Source organism: Nicotiana sylvestris, chromosome 7 (assembly GCF_000393655.2).
Source record: "Nicotiana sylvestris chromosome 7, ASM39365v2, whole genome shotgun sequence".
Classification (NCBI taxonomy): domain Eukaryota; kingdom Viridiplantae; phylum Streptophyta; class Magnoliopsida; order Solanales; family Solanaceae; genus Nicotiana; species Nicotiana sylvestris.
This window is the reverse complement of record NC_091063.1, coordinates 107,762,057-107,780,477: the sequence shown is the minus strand read 5'-3', so window position 1 is coordinate 107,780,477 and position 18,421 is coordinate 107,762,057.

Sequence of the window (18,421 nt, the reverse complement as noted above, 5' to 3'; positions counted from 1 at the left end):
CTGTTAAAGGTGCTAAATAAAGCATACGTACCAAGTAACATCACTAGTGGGGAAATGGCAAATATGGTAGGACAAGTGCTGGAAAGCCATAAGATCACCTTTTATGAGGACGAGATTCCACCTGAAGGGCTAGGGCACAACAAAGCACTACACATCACCATGCAATGCGAAGATTATTTCATCACCAGAATCCTGATCAATGAAGGTTCCAGTCTTAACATTTGTCCACTGGTAACACTCAAGAAGTTGGGTAAAGGGCTGCATAAGATAAAGGATGGAGCAATCAATGTGAAAGCCTTCGATGGTTCTCAGAGGTCCACCATTGGTGAAATTTGTCTATGCCTGTAGATGGGACTAACCTGGTTCGAGGTCGATTTCTAGGTAATAGATGTATCAGTATCTTACAACATGCTGTTGGGAGGGCCATGGATTCATGCTGGTAGGGTCGTAGCATCAACACTATATCAGGCAGTAAAGTTTGAATGGAATCACCAGGAAGTGATCATTCATGGCGATGGTAGCAATCCTATATACAGTCGCCAGACCATTCCGGCGATCGAGGGAAGAAGGAAGCTAGGTGGAGATACTTACCACCACATTGAGCGGGTCAATGCTATCGACAAAGACAAATGGTGGGATAGCAAAATTAAGAGTATACTAAGTTGGAATGGATACGAGCCTGGAAAAGGGCTCGGTAAGAACCTCCAAGGAATCTCTAAACCCATAAAACTCAAGAAACATGATACTACCTTCGGTTAAGGATATGAATACACCTGGGAAGAATTCAATAACTGGTCGCCACCATGGTGCGGTCCTTACTATCCACTAGAGCAGCCAATACCATATCTAGAGCAGACCTTCCAACAGGCCGACATTATTTATGGGTCAGATGAAGAAGAAGCACTTGCAGTAGTGAAGAACTTATTTTTAGAGGACAGCGATATGAACTGTTGTGTTATTCTCAAGGAGGAGGAGGAGAAAGGCCCTTCCATACAGGCTGTGAGCAGAGGGGCACATCTCAAGAATTGGAACATCAGGACAACCAAAGCCCGACGTGCCTCGGGGTAGCAAGGCTAAAACAAGCATTATTCACTATTTTTACTAAATGATTTTCTTTTTGCATTTTTTTCAATTCTCGCAATAAGATCTTCGATGTTCAAAACAATTATGTAATTTGTCAAAAGCATTTTTTTGATTTTCTTATGAATTAATATTTATTTCTATCGTTCTTTCTCCTTGCTTTACCAATACAACATTACTATTACTTGTCTTGATGAACCAATGACTGTGACATGCAATGAGACAACGTAACAAACGGACATGGATTCAGAAGAAGACGACATACCTGACGAGATTGTCAAAGAAGTTGAGAACTTTGAGAACAGAACTAAGTCCAACCTGGACGAGACCAAAATTGTCAACTTGAGAGATGCAAAAAACGTCAAGGAAACATGAATCAACATTCAACTATCGCCATTATAGAAGAAAGAATACATAGAATTTCTATAGGAGTATAAGGACATATTTGCCTTGTCATATGATGACATGACTGGTCTGAGTACGTCTATTGTGGCTCACAAACTGCCAACTGATCCAATGTGTTCAGCGATAAAGCAAAAGCTCAGAAATTTGAAGCCTGATATGAGTTTGAAAATCAAGGAAGAAGTCACCAAGTAGATCAATGCTAAGGTTCTCAGGGTAGTAGAACACCCGACATGGTTAGCCAACATTGTGCCAGTGCCAAAAAAGTATAGGAAGGTCAGAGTCTGTATCAACTACCGGGATCTCAACCAGGCCAGTCCGAAAGATGACTTCCCTTTGCCAAATATACACATCCTAATTGATAATTGTGCCAAGAATGAGCTACAGTCATTCGTAGATTGCTTCGCTGGTTATCATCAGATCTGGTGGATGTGGAAGATGCTGAGAAAACGGCTTTCATTACGCCGTGGGGAGTGTATTGTTACAAGATGATGCCATTCGGCTTGAAGAATGCAGGGTCCACCTACATGAGGGCCATGACTACCATATTCATGATATGATACACAAGGAGATAGAGGTATATGTGGATGATGTTATTATCAAATCTAAGAAAGACATTAACCACATATAAGATCTGACGAAGTTCTTCAATAGAATGCGGAGATACAACCTGAAACTAAACCCAGCAAAGTGCGTATTTGGGGTTCCTGCTGGGAAATTGCTTGGGTTTATTGTGAGCCGCCGAGGAATAGAACTAGATCCGTCGAAAGTCAAAGCCATTCAAGAACTACCACTGCCAAGGAACAAGAAGGATGTGATGAGTTTTTTGGGAAGGCTTAACTACATCAGCCGATTCATAGCACAGTCTAAAATTATCTATGAGCCAATTTTTAAGATGTTAAAGAAGGATGCCACCACCAAATGGACCAATGACTGCCAAAAGGCCTTCGACAAAATGGAGTACCTGTCAACACCACTAGTCTTAGTCCTGTCCGATCCAGGTAGACCCTTATTCCTCTACCTTGCAGTGTTAGATGGAGCTTTCAATTGCGTTCTGGGGGTAGCATGATGAAACAGTAAGGAAGGAACAAGCCATTTATTATCTCAGTAAGAAGTTCACCCCGTGCGAGGCCTGATATTCTCTATTGGAACGCACTTGTTTTGCTTTGACTTAGGTAGCTCAGAAGCTGAGACATTACTTCTGCGCCTATACTACATATCTCATATCGAGAATGGATCCCTTGAAGTACATCTTTCAGAAACCCATGCCTACTAGCAAGCTAGCCAAATGGCAAATCCTGTTAAGTGAGTTCGACATTGTTTACGTAACTCAGAAAGCAGTCAAGGGACAGGCACTAGCAGACCACCTTGCTGAAAACCCCATGGATGGAGGATACGAACCCCTGAAAACGTATTTTCCTGATGAAGAGGTATCATTCATAGGAGAAGACATTGTGGAATCCTATGATGGTTGGAGAATGTTATTCGATAGAGCAGCAAGCTTCAAAGGAGTTGGCATAGGAGCAGTCCTAATATCAGAAACCGGTCAGCATTATCCGGTGTCTGCCAAACTCAGGTTCCCCTGCACCAACAATATGGCCGAGTATGAAGCTTGCATCTTAGGACTCAAAATGGCCATTGACGAACGTTCAAGAGCTGCTAGTGATTGGAGATTCAGACTTGCTTATACATCAGGTACGAGGATAATGGATGACCAAGAACTCCAAGATACTCTTGTATCTGCATCACGTACAACAATTGAGAAGGAGGTTCATGAAGATGGAATTCCAGCATGTTCCTAGAATCTAGAATGAATTCGTCAATGCATTGGCTACCTTATCATCTATGATACAACATCTCGACAAGAATTTCATTGATCCTATTCTAGTGAAAATCCATAATCAGCCAGCTTACTGTGCCCATGTTGAAGAGGAAGCAGACGGAAAGCCTTGGTTTCATGATATCAAGGAATATTTGGCAAAGGGGGAGTACCCGAAGCTTGCGAATCCTACTCAGAAACGCACACTTCGGAGATTGTCCAACAACTTCTTTCACAGTGGAGGAATATTGTATAGGAGGACTCCCGATTTAGGATTATTAAAATGTGTTGACACAAAGGAAGCATCTAGGCTACTAGAGGAAATTCATGCTGGGACCTGCGGTCCACATATGAACGGTTTTGTCTTAGCAAAGAAGATACTCCGGGCTAGTTACTTTTGGATGACTATGGAAACGGACTGCATCCAGTATGTCCGAAAATGCCACCGATGTCAGATACATGCAGACATGATAAAGGTACCTCTAAGCGAGCGTAACACAACAAGCTCACCATGGCCGTTCGCCGCCTAGGAATGGATGTTATTGGACTAATCGATCCTGCCACTTCAAATGGACACAGGTTTATCCTAGTAGCCATTGACTATTTCACCAAATGGATCGAAGCAGCATTTTACAAAGTAGTGACTAAGAAAGTCGTGGCAGACTTCGTCCGCGACCACATTGTTTGTCGATTCGGGATTCCAGAGTCAATCATTACTGATAATGGCTCCAACCTCAACAGTGACTTGATGAAAGCTATGTGTGAAACTTTCAAGATCAGACACAAGAATTCCACAACCTACATGCCTCAGATGAATGGAGTTGTAGAAGCCGCTAACAAGAATATCAAGAAAAAATTGAGGAAAATGATAAAGAATCACAGACACTGGCACGAGAAGTTATCATTTGCTCTTCTAGGGTATCATACCACAGTCCGCACATCAACCAGGGCAACCCCCTATATGCTAGTTTACGGTATAAAGTCTGTCATTCCCGCTGAGGTAGAAATTCCTTCCCTAAGGATCATACAAGTAGCTGAGCTCGACGACGCAGAGTGGGTAAAAAGTCGTTATGAGCAACTAGACCTTATAGACGGAAAGAGAATGAATGCAGTTTGTCATGGTCAACTCTATCAGAACAGAATGTCTAGAGCCTTCAACAAAAGAGTCAAGCCAATACAGTTCGCACCGGGGCAGCTGGTGTTAAAGAAAAATTTTCCGCATCAAGATGAAGCCAAAGGGAAGTTCTCTCCCAACTGGCAGGGTCCATACATGGTTCACCGGGTTTTGACAGGAGGAGCCCTCATACTTGCAAAAATGGACGGAGAAGTCTCGCCAAAGCCTATCAATTCAGATGCAGTCAAACGTTACTATGTGTAATCTTTATGCTTTCCTTATATGATGTAAATTGAACTACGCCTGACCTGATTCCCGTTTAAGAGGGGATACGTAGGCAGCCCTATGGGTTCGGTCATAATTCAATAAAATTTCATCCCCCCCCTGCAATTGGAAATTGGGGCAGAATTTTGAGGAGGTCAAAGTGATTTCAGCCAATCGTCGTGCGTGCAACAGTCAGAAACGTCAACCTATCAAACTGGGAGGACCCTCAAAATTTCATTAGCAGGAGAGGTTGCAATGTCCTAAACTACGTCACAGTCATTGGTTCATCTGAAATCTAGTTTTAATTTATGTCATACTTTTACAAAATCATGCATGTTATTATCAAAACTGATTTGTTTAGCAACGCTACCCCAATAATACAGACAGTATCACCAGATCAAAGCCGAATGAGTCAAACAAAAGCCAGCGGGGATACGAACTGACCTCCCTCTTACAAAACTCATGATTTTTCTTTGGATGCAGGCACTAGGATTGTGAAATCATTAAAGATATTGTACGCCCATGGGACAAACATTGTTCAAGAATACGATTCTCAGAACCGTTGTACTTGCCAACATTTGCTATCAGCACACACCAGTAATGTCCCATATGTTACAATGCTCCCAGTAAGCACAACGCTGCAATCTACTATCAGTTAAGAAAATTCTACTGTTAGTTGTTATCTTATTTCTTGCATAAGGCTACCATTCTGCCTTCCGAGACTAAACGTTGTCTCCATCTGCATTTGCATTGCATAAGGCTACTATTCTGCCTTCCAATTTGCATAAGACTACCATTCTGCCTTCCGAGACTAAACACTGTCTCCATCTGCATTCGCATTGCATAAGGCTACTATTCTGCCTTCCAATCTGCATAAGGCTACCATTCTGCCTTTCGAGACTAAACATTGTCTCCATCTGCATTCGCATTACATAAGGCTACTATTCTGTCTTCCAATCTGTATAAGGCTACCATTCTGCCTTCCGAGGTTAAGCTCTACCTCCATTTGCATCTGCATTACATAAGGCTACTATTCTGCTTTCCAATTTGTATAAGGCTACCATTCTGCCTTCCAAGGTTAAGCTCTACCTCCATCTGCATCCGCATCTTTGTATAAGGCTACTCTTCTGCCTTTCGAGGCTAAGCTCTGCCTCCAATTTTCTTCAAAACTAAGCGCTATCCCAAGCACTATTTATCTCGCTTCTCTTACGGGCTAAGCTCTGCCCTTCAATTCGCAAGACTGAGCTCTATCTTATCCGCATCATACTACTGCATCTTTCATGGGCTGAAATATCTCCAATTCATCCAAATGTGTCATCATTCGGAGGCACCATCTTCATAGCTCGAGAACATCATGTCATGGCTTGAGGATCTCTTTCGGTCTCTTGCATATCATTATTCAAAGGCGTCATGGTTCGGAGGCACCATCCTCATAGCCCAAGAACATCACTTCATGGCCTGTGAATCCAGCATCTAACAACCCATGGCCCAAGACATCATGGTCGGAGGACGCCATTCCTAACCGCCCAAAAACAGCATTCATGGTCCGACGGGAATTTGCATCATGTTTAAATTTATGTACAGTATACGCTTGTATTGCTTCTATTTGCAGGTAAAACGGCGAGCAACGGCTAGGTATTTGCAGTACCCTCAAGACATATCAAACCTAACCATTCCAGTAAACTGTTCACTCACCCAGCCCTAGGTGTTGCGTCCGTTCTTGAAAGGGCTTCATCGGTATACTCCGCCGATGGATCTTGAACTATACGGCCTGATTCCTGTGAAACCAGGGATATGTAGGCAACTCAGAAGCCAGGGTGCGGCCTAACCTCTCAAACTATTTCGCTCGGTCAAAATTAGCCATCATATTTTTACCCGACAACTCTTTCATCCTTCCTAGGTAAAGAGGGGCAGTTGTTGTTACGCGATTTTTTCCTCAAACTATTTTTAAATTTGCATATATACCTTCAAAATCACTTTTTATAATAATTGGTATTTTCCATAATTTTTCATACTATTACCAATTTATTTTCTAATTTATTCAGTACTTTATATCCAATAATTATTCATAAATTACATTACAAGTAATTTCAAAGTACTTTTTAGTTCAACATATCATTTTTAATCCTATTAGGATTTAATTATTTCACAAATTAGCCAATTTGACATTGTTTGGCTATAATTACAATAATTTTGCAATTATAGCCTAATTGTACACTTTATGCTATTTTAATTCAATAATCAGTCATTTTATATTTTAAATATTAATTAATTACCTTAATTTCACCTATTTATCTTTAATTTCTTTTTATCCAATTACTAGCTATTTTTATTAATTATTTAATTTTAATTGGGTATTTAACAAATAGCCAATTCCATTTTCAATTCTAGCCTAATTGAATCAGATCCCAATCCAATTAAATAACCCACCAGACCCCAGGCCCAATCCGTTAAAGTCACCCGACCCGATACCCTATCCTACCCGGCCCAATCCCCGTTCCATTTGAGTCATTGATTATTTGAATCAATGGTCCAAATCCCTCATACCATATTAAACCCTAATGACTACCCCCCCCCCATCTCTCATTTCCCCCTTCTCATTATCTCTCAACCGGTCTCTCTATCTCCCTCTCTCTATCTCTGGTTCTCTTTAGAACTTTCTCCTCTCCCCTCCTCTCCGATGGACCTTGTCCACCTTCTCCGGCCACCTCCCTCGCCGGAAACCATGGCCTCTCATCATCTCCTGGACTCTGCTTCACCCCACGCTGGTTTGACACTACCCTAAGGTCCTCAGGTGAACTTGGAGTAGTTCAACTCCTACTCATGGCCCTTCATGCCATTTTTCGGCCACCTCAGGTTGTTCGAGTAAGATCTATGACTTTTCCGGCTAAAACCGATAACACTTTAAGGTTGTCTCATCTTCTCTGGATTCTCTGAAACCCTAACTCTTAAGATTTTCTGATTTCTTTTAGATCTATCTTAGATCTGTGTATATTATGAGCTTTTGTTGTTTTCCTCAAAGGTTTTTCCGGTTTTTCTAAAGTAACTCTTCATCTTCGAACTAGGGTTCTTAAACACCTTTTCAAAAATGCTTCTTTCTTCTGATTTTTGTATTAATCTGCGAGTCTCTATGTTTAAAACGTTGGTTTAAGCTTTCTTCTCTATTCGAGTTATTCTGTTGAAAACCCTAATTTCATCTCTTAAACTTCTTAGATTTGTACAAATCTTAGAAGGATCTAACTTATTATTACTTATTTTTATGGAAAATCTCCTGATTTTCGAGTGGCTTGTCATCTTCCTAAACTAGGGTTTCTGAAAATCCTTTTCTTCAAAACGCTTTCTGGTTCTAAATGCTTAATCCCCTGTGTCTATGTGTTTTGACTGTTTTTTTTGATTTCTTCCTTGACCCTAATTAGCCTATATCAAAAACCCTAATTTTTAGGGTTATTCATTTGGTTTCTGTGTATTAGCATGACCTACTGATTCTCATGTTTCTTTTGAGTTCTTGTGATTTCTTGTGACTGCCTTGCCTTGATATGCTTCTACTGAGTTTCTCCGCCTAGACTTACACTAATCCTATGTGTTTGTGTTCGTCTTGACTGTTCGCATCAAGACTTGCGTCTTTCTCACTGATTCAGTATCGTTTGATCTTCATGTTTTGCTAGAGTTGTGTGCCAATTCTTGACTACCCATGTCTTACTCTATTTATATGTTAAACATGATGACTCTTTTCCATGACTTTCTCTTTGATTGATTCTGAATTCCTTATTACTTGGTGTGATTTGAACATTTTCCTGTGGACCCCCCGACTCCTACCTTTCCACTTAATTTGATTAGTTGCTTGCCTTAATTAATTTTCCCTTGCCTTGTCTGCATTGCTACTTAATTTACTGATTGTTTCTTAGTTTGAAAAATTTCTGAACCTAGCCTTAATTACCTGTTCTATACTGGTACTATTTTGAAATCTTTCCTTATTTGTTATACTCCAGCCGTGTATGATTTCTTTCCTTACTTGTCACCTGCTCTTTACCATTTACACTGACTCCCTTAATTAAAGGGAAATTCAAACCAATTTTTATACTGAGTTCTATAATTACTGAAGAATTGATTCTTGCCTTATTTTAACCAGTTTTCAAACTACTATATAAATGACTCTCTTCTATAGTCTGGACGGACGAAAAAAAATCTGTTCAACTCTCTCTCACACACAACTAAAAACTCTTTATTCTCTCTTCTGTGCTACTTGCTACTATCCTAAGCTAGTCAGCTGCAAGCCAAGGCTAGCTACTGCACCTCTCATATTTCTGCTTTGTGTTTTGCTTTCTTCATTTCACTGGTATGTTCTAATTCAGATTTCAGTCCTCAAACCAACAAGTTTCTATTACTATTACAATTCCTTGTGTTTCTGATATGCTTTTATTTACTATCTTTATTGTTCAACATATTAGGATCCTGAATTCCCTCTACATGTTAAGTTATGTATTACTTGTCAATGACCAGCATGTTATTGTATACTTAGTATATGTTTCTTATGTGAATCCCAATGATTGGTACATGGTCTTAGTTGTTTGATGTTGATATAATCCAATACCCTACTGTCCCCCTAATCCTCTAACCCTGTAGGAGTTTCTGATTGTGTGCTTGTATATGTTCCTGCTTGCCCTCACATGCTCCATATTTGTCCCTCCAACCCCATTCCCTTGCTTGTGTTTGCTGGACTATTCCTGGTCTTTGGTATGATACTGACTTTGTTTTGGTTCTGAGATTAGTATGCATGCTCTTTCAAATTGTTTTCATCAGTTAAACTTTGTCATAAAGATATTCCAATTAAGTCTCTCTTTTCAAAACTATTTCTTACTTACCTTTTCTCAAAACTATTTTCTTAGTTAAACTCTTCAAAACTATGTCAAGCACTCTCACTCAACTCTTAGACCATTAAGTTCTTCCCCCTTTGTGTTAGCCTTGCCTTGGGATCCTTGAGCTCCCTCTGAACTTGGACACACAAAAGCTGGCCTTTCCACACTGCACTTACTCTGTCTTGGCTATGAAATATGGGTGTGAGCACTGCCCGGGATCCCTTAAGGTCCTTAGGGAACTCTGACACACCCAGATATGAGGAAAAACTATGAAACAATCTTGGCACTTGAGGTGATTTATTACATAACTCAAAGAGGAAGTCCTAATCAGGTGTTGAGAATCTGGGCCTATTTTTAGGCTCTCTATAGTGTAACTTTTATTTTTCTTTTCTACTTGTGCAATTCATTTCAGTATTGGTCTGTAATAATCTTTTGTAAACAAGTATTGGGGCTGGCTAGTGAAAAGGGGAGGGTAGTTATATATGTTATCAACATCAATGGGTAGCAACCATGTCTTAGGTTTAATCATATGTTTAGAATCCATATGTATAATCAACCCATTCAAAGCATGTCATGTATTAGATACCATGTTCTTAGGTTTACTGTTTCAACATCCATTTGGCATCACTTTACCACTTAGAAATCCTGCTTTAGGCTAAATAACAGCATTAACATAAAACTGTTGCTCCCGCACTTCTTGAAATCATGTTGTAACTCTTTGGGCATTTAGAAACCATGCTCTAGGAATTCTGCAATCGTTTTGCATTTTCATATGTGCGTATTAGATACCCTATTTTAGGATCTCGTTCACACTCGCTCAGTCACACCTAGTTAAACCAATAATGCATGAAAAAGGACATAAAACAGTCTCATGTCTGATTATCTTGTGTAAGTGAAACTGGTCACAATCCCTGTATGTTTTTGCAACACTTAGAATAGCATGCTTAGGTAAAATAACTATTTTATAATTCTGGTAACTGCTGCACATTATTTTACGGTTAGGCAAGTCTTAGGTAATCAGCTTAAATAAAATCAGAACCATCTTTATGATTATTGTTTGACTGTCAGCATGTTAAAATCAGTAGGCAAGCCTGATTAAGATTTCCTATTTGAGTTATGTTATAAATCTGACTCTGCTGTTATCACTTAGATACCGTGCTTAGAATCTGAATTCAGACCTTAATTGTGTATGAGTCATATTGTTTATGTGTACTGTATGTGGAGGTATATCCGAGCCTTTCACTAGTCTTCCTTGCTCCCCTTAATTAAAGTCCTACTTGTTTATTATATGTCGCCTTAGTATTTTACCTTTAAACTTGAGGGTCTGCCTAAAACCCCCTTTTATAGGTAGGAGTCCTAAAATCCTCCGGGACTGATAGGAAGGGATGGGCAACAGCATGCAATAGGGGTCGAGACCAACCCTCGCTTTAATTACCTTCACGGGGTGGGAAGGGTAGATATGGATATGATGACCGGTGCATTAATAGCACGTGTAAACCCTCTTTAAGGAGTGTCATACCGGGTATTGCATTAATGTGATCCATATTATAAACAAACCTAGGACACCCCATTTACATTCCCAAATATACTTAATTCTTTTCAAAATCTTGCTTTTCATTAATTGTTTTTCAAACACTTGTGTATTTAAATTTAAATCTCCTACTATTTGAGTCATACTTGTTTATTTGCTAATTTTACAAATTCACAAAAACTGCCTGGTCGAGAACCACACTAGTGCATCCTGAGGGGTGCCTAACACCTTTCCCTTAGGATAATTTCAAGCCCTTACCCTATTTTTGGTTACCAAACAAAGTTATAAATGAACCCTATAGGTGCCCTAACACACCTTAAATCGTTAGGTGGAGATTCTTCAAAATGCAAACCCCCTTTCCAAAAGGAAAGAATTATCCCAACCAAAAATGTCATAAACCCAATTTCGCGAGAAAAAGGGGGTGCGACACTTCATCGATCCCATCCCAGTAAGGATCCATAGCCAGCAGGCGTATTGTGCCCATGTTGAAGAAGAAACAGACGGGAAGCCTTGGTTTCACGATATCAAAGAATATTTGTCAAAAGGAAAATATCTGGAGCATGCGAATCATACTCAGAAGCATACGCTTCGAAGGTTGTCCAATCACTTCTTCCACAATAGAGGAAACATGTACAAAAGAACTCCGGATTTGGGATTGCTAAGGTGTGTCGATGCAAAGGAAGCTTCTAAGCTACTTGAGGAGATACATGATGGGACCTACGTCCTGCATATGAATAGTTTTGTCTTGGCCAAGAAGATACTTAGAGCCAGTTATTTTTGGATGACAATGGAGACAGATTGCATCCAGTATGTCCGAAAATGCTATCAATGTCAAGTACATGCCGATATGATAAAAGTGCCACCAAATGAGCTCAATGCAACAAGCTCACCTTGGCCATTCGCCGCCTGGGGAATGGATGTCATCGGTCCGATTGAGCCCACTACTTCAAACGGGCACAGGTTTATTCTAGTGGCCATTGACTACTTCACCAAATGGGTCGAAGCAGCATCTTACAAGGCAGTAACTAAGTATGTCGTTTGTCCGTGACCAGATTGTTTGCCGGTTTAGAGTTTTAGAATCAATAATCATTGATAATGCTGCCAATCTCAACAGTGATCTGATGAAAGCCATGTGTTAAACTTTCAAAATCAAGCACAAGAACTCCGCAACATATAGACCGTAGATGAATGGAGTCGTAGAAGCCACCAACAAGAATATCAAGAAGATACTAAGAAAAATGGTGGAAAACCACAAACAATGGCACGAGAAGTTACCTTTTGCCTTGTTAGGGTACCGCACTACAGTCCACACATCAACTGGGGCAACTCCCTACTTACTGGTTTATGGTACCGAAGTTATCACCCCAGCCGAGGTAGAGATCCCTTCTTTAAGGATCATACAGGAAGTTGAACTCAGTGATGCAGAATGGGTAAAGAGCCATTATGAGCAGGTGGCCCTTATAGATGGAAAAAGGATGAACGCAGTATGTCACGGTCAGCTTTATCAGAACAGAATGTCCAGAGCTTTCAACAGAAGGGTCAAACAAAGACAATTTGCACCAGGACAGCTGGTGCTGAAGAAGATCTTCCCACATCAAGACGAAGCCAAAGGGAAATTCTCTCCCAACTGGCAAGGTCCCTACATGGTTCATAGGGTGCTACAGGAGGAGCACTCATACTTGTAGAAATGGACGGAGAAGTCTGGCCAAAACTAATAAATTCAGACGCAATCAAGAGATACTATATTTAGACTACTTACATTTCTTCATTTGATATAATTGAACTACGCTTGACTTGATTCTCGTTTAAGAGGGGATACGTAGGCAGTCCCGTGGGTTTGGTCATATCATAATAAAATTTTCAGTTCCCTCCGGAGCCAGAAACTGGGGTAGAATTTTGAGGAGGACCCTTAAAATTCCGGAGCAAGTCCAGCCGACGCCATCACATGCCAAAAAGTCAGAAATTGGTTAAAAAACTAGGGTAGAATTTTGAGAATGATTCTCAAAATTCCGGAGAAGGTTCAACAAGTTTTATCACTCGCAAACGAGTGAAGGATCATCTACCAAACTGGGGCAGAATTTTGAGGAGGACCCTCAAAATTCTAGCACAGGAAAGCTGCAATATATCTAAAATATGTTACAGTCACTAGTTCATCTAAAATTACTTGATATTCCACTAGGTTTTCTAAAATAACTCTATTTTCATCAATAATTGCATATTTTCGAAAACTCTATTTTTGTAATAGCCAGGTTTTACCCAGGGAAACTCAAATAAGGCCTCCAGAATGGAGGAGCACAGCCAGCAGACAAAGGTGCGAACCAACCTCCCCTTACAAAATTTACAATTTTTCTTTGAGCGTAGGCACATCTGACGTAATAGTAGCATTCGCAAATATATACATGCAGGGAAATCACTATTAATCAGGCCACCAGACACCGAATATATCTCCAACTAAGAAATATTCTACTCTTATTTGATACTCGTTCTTTGCATGGGACTAAGCCCTGTCTCGAACCTTGCATGAGGCTAAGCCCTGCCTCCATTTTGCATAAGGCTAAGATCTACCTTCCATTTGCATGGGACTAAGCCATGTCCCCAACCTTGCATGAGGCTATGCCCTGCCTCCATATTTGCATAAGTCTAAGCTCTACCTTCCATTTGCATGGGACTCGACCCTGTCCCGAACCTTGCATGAGGCTAAGCCCTACCTTCATTTTGCATAAGTCTAAGCTATGCCTTCCATCTACATGGGACTAAGCCGTGCCCCAAACCTTGCATGAGCCTAAGCCCTGCCTCCATTTCGCATAAGGCTAAGCTCTGCCTTCCATCTACATGGGACTAAGCCCTGTCTCGCATCTTGCATGAGACTAAGCTCTGTCTCTACCAACATGAGGCTAAGCCCTACCTTCCATATGCATGGGACTAAGCCCTGTCCCGCATCTTGTATGAGACTAAGCTCTGTCTCCGATTTTTCATAAGGCTAAGCATTGCCTTCTCATGGGACTAAGCATTGTCCCTCCTTGCATAAATGTTGCTCTATTCTGGCACTATCTATTTGCTCCTCTTTCGGGCTAAGCTATGCCCTCAACCTCACAAGACTAAGCCTTATCTTGATAATTTTAGCATCATATTATTACATCTTATGGGCTGAAATATCGTCAACTTGTCCAAAGGCGTCATTGTCTAAAGGTATCATCCTCATAGCCGGAAGACACCATGCCATGGCCTGAGGATCTTTCAAATTTGCATATCATTATTCAATGGCGTCATGGTTCGGAGGCACCATTTTCATGGCCCGAGAACATCATTTCATGGCCTGGGAATCTCCTATCTCATAATTTATGGCCCAATACATCATAGTCTAAGGACATCATCCGCACCGTCCAAAGGCAATCTTTCATGGTCCAAAGAGAATTTGCATCACGTTTAAATTTTTGCAGTAATCTATGTACTTGCATGCATCGTATTTTGAGTTTACAGGTGGTCCCGGGGGTAACCGTTTTTCAAACAGGAGCAACATTCGCTCCGGTTTCCGCTCGTACCATTTTTCCACTTGACATTCCTAACCAATTCTCATCAGTTACCCATCCTACCCCGTGATATCCATCTATCTGCCCTATAATACATCCGATACACTCCAGACCCATAATCATAACTCCACCCCTTTCATAAAAGAACCTTTGCTGGAATTAGCTACCATTCCTATAACAACTCCATCAGTTTTCGCTCGCCGGGGTCCGGAACTATACATAGCCTGATTCCTGTAAAACCAGGGATATGTAGGTAGCTCAAAGACCAGAGTTCGGCCTCTATTTTTCTAAAAACATCTCATTCGGTCAAAATTGGCCATCATTTCTTTACCCAAAAACTCTTTCATCCTTCCCGGGTAAAGAGGGGCAGTTGTTAATACCTAATTTTTTCCTATAATATTTTTAAAGTGCATATATACCTTCAAAACTATACATTAGCATCAGTTGATATTTTTCCATAATTTCTATATTTTTAAATTAATTTATCCTAATATTTTGTTTATACAAATAATTATAAGATTGTATCACAAATGATATTATAGCATTCCATGATTTAATATTACTAGTTATGGTCGTATTTAAGCTCAAAATATTTCACAAATGGCCAGATTTATACCCTTCGGCTACAATTGCAATAATTTTGCAATTATAGCCCATATGTACATTATTACATTATTTTTAACAGAAAATAGCTCATTGTATTTTCTAAATATGTAGTAATTATTTTAAAACATTTCTATCCAAGAAAATTATTTTTTATAATCTGTTAATTATTTTATTAAATATTTCTATTTAATTGCTTGGGTATTTAATAAATAGCCCCTTATTTTCAAATTTAACCCATCAAACCAGCCCAAATAACCCTCTAAAAATTGGCCCAATCCCTTTAAGCCCAACACGCACCTGCTCGACCTAATACCCCCATCCAATCCTGATCGTTGATCATTTTTGATCAACGGTCCACAACCTCTTACCATAATTAACCTAAATGACCCCCTCCCAAACCCTCTCATTCACTCCCTCACGCACCGTCCTTATCTCCCTATTCTCTCAAAACTCTCTAAACTAAACCCTAGTTCTCAAGCGCCATCACGGGCGTATATCCCAGCTTTGTGATGTTTTACTGTCTTCTCCAGCCAGTCTTGGCCTCTTACACACTATGGCTCTTTGATTTCTTGGATCCTTGAGAAGATCTCAAAGAACCTAGCTGGTTCTTGTTTGAAACTATGTTTATTAGCCTGTCTCAGGCCATTTTATCGACTGTGAGTGGGAGCTTCTCTTTATTTTGTTATGAATCTATGGTTTCTAAACCTATGCTCTCATCTCTGTTATGTTTTCAAAAGACCCTAGTTTATTACCTTCGATCATTTCCAGATCTGTATAGATCTGAGACGAATCGAGCACTATTACATGTTTTTCTCTGAAAATTTCTAGTTTTTATCGATTGTTCTTGCTTTTCCCTAAAACTAGGGTTCATTACGAGTTGTTTTTCAAAGGTTTTCTGACTTCTGAGTACTTAATCGACTCTCCTTTTATCTCCTTGACTGATTTTTACCATAGTATTCAAACCTTAGTTGGTTTTGTGATTTTTTCTAACCTTTGCTTCGACTCTTGGTACTTTCTATGTTACTAGTCATATTACTTTTCCCTATTTCTGGGACATAAATGTTTTCGTTGTCAAAAACCTTATTCTATTATTTTTCCCCTAATTAATCTCTATTAGGGTTCGCATCTGTTTTCCGGCTAATTTCTGTATTTTTGCGAAGTTTACTTAGTTTATTTTCTATTTATGGGAGTTGATATATTCTTTCCAGAAATCATTGTTAATTTGAAATTTGGCTGATTGATTTTCTCTGTTAGAGATTTGTATGCCTATGTCTTGCCTATTTCCCTGTTTACAACCTTAATTAGTCATTCTTGCCTTATTTGATTACATGTACATTTACTGATTCCTTTACATGATTCTTCCCTTAATTAAACCCCTGATTATTTTATTTTGAACTCCTTTATTTGGTTTTATTTGAGCTTCTTTCCTTAATTAGACTCTTTATTAGTATCGTTTGGCTAATTGCCTCCAATTAAGGGAGGTTTATTCTGAACCCTTATGTGATTGAATTCTGTGACTTCCTTAATTGACTGAAGTTGATTCTTTTACCTTAATTACTCTACTCTCAAACTACTATATAAACACTCTTATTTTTTACCTCTAGAACACGAACAATAGTTCAGAATATATACACACAAAAAAACTCTCTCATCTCTCTCTCTGCTACCTGTGCTCACTGTTTGTCTAGCCAGCTAGAAGCCAATGCTAGACTGTTGAATCCTACCTACTTTACCTTCTGCTTTTACTTCCTTAACTGGTATGTTTCCATCTCTAATATCATTATGAAGTTCAAACCTATTTGATTATTGATAATAGGCTATATATTTGTTATTTACACCATAATTACCCATGCTTTATTGTTGTTTTATAATGTAAGTTGCCAATAATATGCTTTAATTAATGCTATTTGGTTTCGCAGGGAATATAAGATGTGAAGAAGCAACATGAAGTGCTTAGAGGCAATAACGTGAAGAAAACACCCACTCAAGAAGTACCCAAACACAAAAGAGCAAAAAGAGAATGAACGCGGAGACAAAAAGGCCCAGCATACTCACCGCGGTCCGCACCGCGGTTGGAGTCAGGGTTCTCCGCGGTCAGTGCCGCGGTCGACGCCGCGGCCGCGGCGGCATATTCACTGTCCAGAAATTTAAGGGGCCAAAATGTCAATTCAGGAAAGCTTTTGTAAAACCCTTATAAGATGTAGGAAACTCGCCCAAGAAAGAGGAGGCTTATTTTGAGATTACTTTTGCAAGAAGAACAAGTGTGAGAGATCACCCGAAACATCATAGTTCTTATTCTCTTCTATTTTTCTTGCAATTTTCCATTATGAATATTTTCGTAGTTTATTCTTACGTTGTCATGAGTAGCTAAATACTTTAATCTAAGGTTTTGGTGAAACCCGTTGGGGATGACTTGGTTGTTATATTAATATAGTTTGAATTGGTTGTTAATCTCTATTTGTTCATCTACGTTTTGATTGTGGTTAGTTGAAAGGGACCTCAATTATTCGTTCCTATTTATTATGTATCTTCTTGAGAGAGACTGCATATTTAGGTAGTTGTTTGAACAACATCACTCCCGGCGTACAGACGAGAGTCATAACCGAGGGTTTAGAGATAGGATTAGAGATAACGATACCTCGGGTGCAATCTAAAAGAACGGTAATGTGAATCTAGCTAGCGTAGCTTGAGAGAGTGCGTCTAGTAAATTATCATAATTGCTTGAGAGAGATTTATGATAGCCGGAGAGTTCTTGATTGATAGAGACAACTAAGGCATCGCTATAAGAAACGTACAATCAAGGAAATCATCAACGGGGGAAACTATTACCTTAGACCTTATTCCAACTATTTACACATCAATCATAGTTAATTTTCAGCTGTTAATTATTTTCAGGCTTTAGTTGTTAGAAATATCATCAATTGTGAATTACAAGTTTGGGGAAATTGATTCTATGAATTTAGTAAATCTGTCAAAAGTAATTGATAGGTTAATTCTCTGTGGTTCGACTCTGGGCAGAATTACTCTGATTATATTTGCTACGTCCGTGTGTGTCTTTGTATAAGGCATAGTTTGGCGTTATCAAATTTTGGCGTCGTTGCCGGGGAATTAACGGTGTTATCAATTACAATTGGTGCCAGTACCATATCAAAAACCACAGGGCTATCCACAGCAAAATCAGCAACAATTGACATACCAACTACCCCCTCAGCAGCAAGA